Here is an 8,032-nt window from a genome sequence, read left to right on the forward strand (position 1 = left end):
AGAAAAGTACCCTTTCTAGATAGAAAATTCATAAGGCTCTGCTGGCGCCACATGGGAAATACTGCGAACTGTAGACTAGAGAGAGGCCTGAGCCAAATTCCCTGGAGCTTGGAAGAAAAACCACAAAGTCTCAGAAGACTTGCGATAAAATCCCTGTTAGCTACCAACACTAGGGATTTGCCTCCATGGCCTGCTGCTGGTGACTTCACTGAGATTCTTCTCCCTTGATCCACTCAGCTCCCCCCCCATTCCCTTCCTTACCTTGACATAAAGCCTGCTGTGAGATTTGACTGCTTTCCAAAACCAGCAATATTTTCCTTCGGCCTCCGTTACAAAAGCCCAGTCGTTAACTTATGTCACTTCAGGGGTCTTGTGAAAGCAGGGATCTCATATTGTGCCTGGTTTGGTGAGCCACTAAAAGTTGGATGGGGGCAAAACACTTCTGTAGTTTGCATAGGGTTGTCCCTTGTGGGACAAACACTCTCCCCTCATTGAATTACTGTGATTCTGGAGTAAATCACCACTTGGGCTGTGTAGGGTCCATAAATCACACACAAAAAAACCCACCGAGAAGCTGCTGTTTACCTGGATGTCAAGAGACTGGCCAACGGATTTAAATTAGGTGATAGGAAATGCTTAAGGACAGAAATGTTTGTATAAAATTGAAGTTCAAGAAAGATGCAGCAGCAGAGCAGGTGACCTGGTGTCCAGAGCCTCTGCGACTGCCAGTGAAGTCAGTGGTATTGTTTAGGCCAATCTTCAGTGAAATATCCCCGTAAGAAATGAAATCCACAGATGTTTGCAGAGAGAACAGAAAGCAAAGGGGAATTCTCGACTGCAGACAGAAGGCACACCCTGTGGCTTTGGCATGTGCATGCTCCGGGCAGCGTCTCTTGTGAGTCCAGAGACGCTGGCCCATGGGAGGATATTGGAGCTCTTTCCAAGGAGGGGCAGGTTGTTTTGCATTGCTGGTTAGGGCTGAGAGAGGAGAGAACTAGCCTGAGCCAAAGCCCATTGAAGTCCAATCCAGGCTAAAGACAAGCAAGCTCCTGCTTTTCTTCAGAGTGACATCAGCTCCTTTAAGCTACAGGAAGGGAAAGCCTGGACATAAATAACCGCTCCCAAGAGCTCCCAGTCTCTCTGACAGCCTGCTTGGTGTTGGGTTTGGAGTGGCAGTTTTGCTGACCAGTGGCAGTATTCCTGATGAGTGCCTCTGAAACTACTATCCCATCATGCCTTCCAGAGACCCCATAGCTTTTGGAGACTGTAACAATGTTAATGGAACTATGTTTTCATATCCTCCCCCTCCCGCCCCCGAAAGCCAGGCTGTATTCAGACAGTGAATCAACCTGTTCTTGGAAGGCGAGAACCATGATTATTAATACTGAGGAACCTCCAACGCAAGCTGAAAATAGCTTTTTTTCTGCAAACTGTTTGAGATCCGAGATCTCACAGTCCAGCTGGACTAGAAACATCTGCTCCATCCCATGAACCTGCATTGTCCTCTAAATCCCCTTCCCCAACCCTGAGAACAATAGCCAGGTGTGAGGGTGATGGGATTACTCTGACACATTGCGCTCAGCTTAACTGGAAAGCCCCTCAAGTCAGCAGAAATCTCTGAGCTGCTGCATGGTGGAGATCCAAATCTGCCCTTCTAAATAAAAGTGCTAGTGTTTCCTAAGCTAATGGCCACACACACTACTGCTCCCAGCCGCTGCCTCATGGGCCATTGCGTGTGTGTATATGTGTGTGTGTTTTAAGTAAGGAAGTCTTTATAAAATTGCACTTTCTGCAAGAGGAGGAGAGCAGGAGAAACCAGCAAAATTGAAAGAGGTGATTTTAAATATTCGGAAGAGAAGGGAGAGGAAGAAAGAAAGAGAAGACGGAAAAGGGAACAGAAGAGAGGGAGTTTCTCTCCTCAGTTTCTATGTCACCTCTCCATTCTCCTCCTGTCCCGTCTCATCTCCTCTGCATGTTGGCTCTTCCCTTATCCCTGCTGACCCTTCTATCTCTTCTGCATCTTCTCCTCTCACCATCTATCCACTCTCTTTTTTTCTCTTGGTCTGTGTTCTTTCCACCTTCAGTTTTGGCCACTGGGTGCTAAACCGAGATTAAAAGTAAAATGGACCATTCCTTTGGTGGGAGAAGAAAGGAGATTCGACCCCCACCCCTCAGCACCTCGTCCAATGATAACTTAAATTGCGTGCAAAGACAATGTTCATGTCAGTTCTTCAGACACTGGTTCAGCAGTGCTTTAAATGGCTTGACTGCATTGTCAGCCCCAGATGTTAGAGGAAATGAAAACTCTCGGCAGTGGCTGGATTCAACATCCAATAATTCTCCAGAGTGATTAGCATGTTCAAAGTGGAGAATAGGCTGTAACTTCCAATCTAAGTTCTCCTGAGCTTTGAGAAGTGTTTCAAGATCTGAATCCAGAATTTTGCCCTTGTCTTTCTAGTGGGTTTGAACCCTGGATCCAGCATCCCTCTCCCCACATGCACTTTGGGGTGTTAGAAATCCAGGTCTAGACCCAGAGATGATGCAGATTGAGCCTATTTCTTGATCAAACTCATTGCCCTTTCCATCCCTCTCCCATTTCCTTTTTGACATGGACTCCACCCCTGCCACGGAGCCTGAAGAGCATTGCTCATCTTTACTCCTTAGCTGCTTAGTCGACATGTTGTTCTAAAGAAACATGCCTCAGCGGCAATGACACTGTGTGGACGAGATGTGATGTCAGATGGGGCCAACTCGCTGTCTGGTGGGTTTGAAACCGATCTGAGGGAGGCGCCCGTTAGACTGATGGGTGACTAATTGGCAATGACTGCTTTTACTGAGTAACCATCCCCCTTTAGTTCTGTTCATAAAGGGACTGCAAAACTCTCAGACTTATTCTTCGTTTGTAATTCTCTTCAAAATTTCCAGTGTACAATTCTTGGGCTGCCGATCGCTAGTGAATCGGGCTTCACTCTGCATCCGTCACGTGGCATCATTTCTGTTCCCTGATTGGATAATTGTTGTTTAACGTTTCTATTGTGGGAGCACCAAGAAACCTTAATCAGCTTGGGATCCGACCGTGCTAGGAACTATACCCAGATATAGGTCCTGATTTGCGTTTACATAAAGGGGCCTTATGGTGAATGTCAGTGCAATGCAGCCTGAGTGTAAATGGGAATCAGGCCCATAGTAAATGACAGTGCTTACCCCAAAGAGTTTATAGTGTCAAAGGTGACGGGTAACTAACGGTGGCCATGGGTTTATGAATGAGCCAACACTTTTACTGGCAAATGCATTTGCAGAAAAAGAGACTTTGAAACATACAATAGAGAATAGCCACAGAATGAAACTGCTGGAACGGCTCACCCTTTCACCGGAAACCTGACTTTAAGCGCTATGCTCATCCAATCAGGGATACATAACATATCATGTGACCAATAACTTGAGTTCTGTAGCACTTTAAAGACTAACCATTTTAATTTCAGCAGGCATAAGCTTTCGTGAGCCTCAGCTCACTTCCTCAGATGCAGTTGGTAGAAATGGAAACATAGAACATATATAGAAGGCAACATTTACATATCCAAGGACGTAGATAACAATGGAGAAGCCAAGTGCTTGAGGCTTGATGGCAACCATTGAGAAGGGTCATCAGAGCAAATTACTTCTTGTAATGAGAGAGCCATTCCAAATCCCTCTTTAAACCCAGTTTGAATGTGTCAAGTTTGCAGATAATTTCTAACTCAGCAGTTTCTCTTTCAAGTCTATTTTTGAAGGTTTTTTTTTGAGAAGTATAGCAACTTTTAGGTCAGCAACAGAGTGCCCTGTATCATTTCTGCCAACTGCATCTGAGGAAGTGAGCTGAGGCCTACTGAAATTGAAATGGTTAGTCTTTAACATGCTACAGAACTCAAGTTGTTTTTGCTGTCTATGGACTAATACGGCTACCTCTCTGGAAATCTTCTACATGTGACCAATGTCGCCACTCAAAACTAACCAACCCAGAAGGACTTTTGAATCCTCCCAATGAACTGACAATAGCCATGTCTATTTAGGCTGTAAGCACTGCAGGTCAGGGACTGTCGTCTGGCACTGAGTCTGCATGAGGCCTACCACAAGGGCTTTGAGGCCTACTGTAGTACAATTAATAATAATCAATAGTAGAACTAATTGCCCTGGACATTAACCCTTATACAAGATGGGCCAGGTTCTAATCTCCATGACATAGATGTAAATTGATAATGACTTCAGTGGATATACCCCTGTTTTACATCTGGGTAACTGAATCTGGGTCTTCCAGCCTCCTCTGAAAGCCTTGACCTTGGAGGCATTACATCTTAACCGACAGGTTTTGTTACACAACGTCGGTGAGTGTATTAAAGACATTTCATAGGCAGGACACAGTTTCCTTGAGCCTTTTAAGTAGAACTTCTCCCTGACTGACAGAATGGTACCGACTGCCCGTCTGTATGCCTGTAGACTCGACTAGCTACTGGGTGTGGCGCCTTGGTGTTCGTGTGAGGTTCTCTCAGGTGAGTTAGACCAGGGTTGTTAGAAAACAGCCTTTCTGGCTTCATAACACAGCCATGACCCCTCTCTTTTCTAGTGGAGTTAGCCCTGCACTCAACTTAATGCTCTCTAAAGGGGCTTCCCCATACTTTCAGGCACTGAGTCTCGGAGAGGCGATACTTTGTGGTCCTCTTCTGCATAGCTTATCATGTTTGCTAGAGCCTCTCTGTTAAGGTGAGCTTCCAGACTGTTCCTACAGATAGTTTGCGGTAAGCCCTGTCCATAGGGTTTCTGTGCCTGGTAAGTGATGTTGTGTTGTCTTGCTCTCACATCAAAGGGACCCTCCCATGAGTCCTGCATTTTATGCTTTTTTACAGGGGATAATATAAAAACCAAATCACCCCTATCAAAGGCTCTTCACATGCCTTTGGGTCACACTGTGCTTTTTGTACAGCTTGGCTCTTTTCAAGAGTATGCTGTGCCAACTCCATAATGGATTTCCGTTCTGCCCTGACTTTAGATACAAATTCAGCTGCTGTTTCCCCTCCTGAGTCAATGTTTCCTTTCCATGAATCTGTGACCAGATTCAGGGGACTTCTGAGCTTCCTTCTATACAGGGGGTCGAATGGGGAGAATCCTGTTGACTCTTGGGGTACTTTTCTGTAAGCAAACAAGAGGTAAGGCAGTAGCACGTCCCAGTCTCTTTACCTTTCTGTCTATGTACAGCGTCAGCATAGATTTAAGTGTCCCATTAAATCCTCCAACTAACCCATTTGTTTCTGGGTGATATGGGGCAGACCTTCATTGTTTTACCCCACACCTTTTCCACAACTCAGAGACTATGTGACCCACAACGTAACAATATTTCTTTGGGGAAGCCCACCCTACTAAATAGGGAAAGGACTGCAGTCGTCACTGTTTCTGCCACTCTGTCAGCTGGGGCTACTGCCTCTGGGTGCATGGTAGCAAAGTCAACTACTACCAATATATATGTTTGTTTTCCCATTTCTGGATGGCTTAGGGAGCAGACCCATAAGCAGGCAACCTGGCTTTCCCTGTCCCTTCTGTCTCTTTCTCTGCAGGGCTAGGCAAAGGGGTTTCTGGGGTGCACACTTTCCCATGGCAAATTATCACCTTCATCACTTTAGGCATAGATATGATGTCATTTCCAGCCAAGTGTCTGCAGGGATGCCATCCCAAATTCCCACCGTCAGATCATAGCTCCCTCCTTCCCCCCACTTCCACTCCAGCTCTGTGTAGGCTCTGGGTGCTGTGACTTCACAAGTTCCCACAGACAGGAGTTTTACATTTTCCCATGGGAGGCATGTCAGACTCTCTGACCATCTCCCTTTTAACCAGTGAAATCTGCACAGCCGTATCTCTCCATGCCTGGCATACCCTGCCTTTAACCTTGGCATCTTTGATGAACATCTTGTCCACCTAACAAAGTTAACTAACAGCCCCTTAGGTACCTCTGTGTGTCCTGAGGTCACCAGAGCTGGGCAGGATGGGAGTTGAGTTGAGCTTGGAGTATCGCCTGGTGCTCAGTGAAGCCACACTCAACGCATTTCCTGGGGCCAGTGTCCTGGGCCAGAGGTTTGTAACTGGGTTACATGGAGGGTACCTGTTTGGGGTATATTTGGCCTCAGAAACCTCCGTCCTTCCTCCCATGAACAAATCTGGGACCCCCCTTGACAAAAGGCCTCTCTACTTCCCTTTGGGGGTTGCTTTCAATCCCCAGTCTGGCCTGCACCCACATATCAGGACACTTTTCCCATAGGGCAGTTTTGAACAAGCATTAAAGAAATGTTCTTGGGTGAATAAATCAACCAAATTCCCATAATCCTCCTTCTTTTTACTTTTTACCCATTTTTCCCCTATAATCAAACATTTCATGCATTAAACTCCTCATGGCTGCTATTGTTATGCTTCTTTAGGCTTCTAAACTTTACCTGGTATGATTCGGGAGGAATCTGAACCCTTAGCAACGCAGCTTGCTTGTATTTATCATAGTTCAGTGCTTCCTCCTGGTCCATGCCAGGAAAGACCTGGAAATCTTTACTGAAATTTTGGGGACCAGTATAGACCTTTGTTTGCCCTGAGGGAAGCCACTGGCTTGGCATGTTCTTTCAAAAGCAGTTATGTACTCTTCTGTACAGTCTGAGTCTTTACAAGGCGGGCACAGACTGTCCCAGCTGGGTGAATGCAGGGGGGATTCCCCACAGGCTGCTCCAGCTGCATTTCCTGCGCCTCCATCTGCCGCTTGTAGGCTCAGTCCTCTGCTTTCATCGCCTCCATTCATCACTGGTGGGCCTGCTCCTCCACCCCTTCGACAGCTTTCTCCTCTTGCATTCTGAGCTCTGCCATCTGCATCTGCAGCTTGTATGTATGCCTCCTTGTTCCTGCAGAGCTGCCATCTGGTCAACCCGACCTGAGCAGCCATCCCTGGCAGGGAATAAGGTTTGGCTGGTTTCCCAAACCTGGGCCATCTCCCTCATTCTCCGCTTTCCACTCAAAATACTTAGTGACTGAGGTTTTCAGATCCTCTGTTGATTTCCCCTTATGGGGTAAACCTAGTAAGCTCCTGTGCTGCTGCTTTGTCCATTGTGTCCAAGCTCTCCCACTGGTTTGTTTCCCCCCTTTCCTTGTCTGTTTCCCGTAACCCAAAATAAACAAAAGAAAATAACAAACCTTATGCTCTGTTCCCTCACTTTGAATCCATGAGGCTTTGTTATTGCAAGTGTTCGGAGTGTGAACCCCTGTTCGCTGATATTGGGGTGCAACTCCTGTAATGACTGTGCCATGGTGATGCTTGTGGGGGTCAACTCTGACCACTCTAGGGTTCTGTCACCGCTGGCCTCGTAACGTTGGGTGCCTTGATGCCATGGCTCTGAGCTCTGACACCAGTAGCTAGCCTACAAGCATAAAGATCTCACCCTGGCTTCCACCCACCTATCACACCTTGCAGGGTGACCCCCGACAACTCTTCTGGTCCTGAGTCCTCCCCCCACCCTCCAAATCCAGTTGAGTTCTTTCCCCCTGCTTCATCAGCCTCGAATGAATGAAACCTGCCCCAATTATCAGTCCATGGGAAGCTGCCCCTACCTCCCGAATGCACAACATACAGCTGCTTAGGGTAAAAATAAACAAAATGTTCATTTAATAGGAAAAGCCCAGATTCAAAGACAAAATAGCAAGGAAAAGTAAACCTAAGTTACACAGAACATAAACATAAAGTTGCCTCTGAACAGGTTCCCGGCACCTCTGTCCTAGAGGGGCACCAGTGTTTTCCAGACAGCCCCCTGCTCGGTTGTTTCTGAATAGCCTTCACTTCAGAGAAGCCTTTCCCTTTCAACAGAGCAAGTGAGTTTTGTTTCTTTCTCTCTGCGTATGGTAATTCATGGTCACTTCTTCCTTCCTTAATTTTCCAAGGCTGAGATTTCCTTTTCAGTGTCAATGGCTTTCCATTAACTTTCATGCTCCACCATTGGCTTTCCCCGGGTTGTACACTGCTTAGTGCTTGGAGTTA

The sequence above is a fragment of the Emydura macquarii genome, unplaced genomic scaffold (genome assembly GCF_026122565.2).
Source record: "Emydura macquarii macquarii isolate MOO-44397 ecotype Brisbane River unplaced genomic scaffold, CSIRO-AGI_Emac_v2 contig_450, whole genome shotgun sequence".
NCBI classification, from domain to species: domain Eukaryota; kingdom Metazoa; phylum Chordata; order Testudines; family Chelidae; genus Emydura; species Emydura macquarii.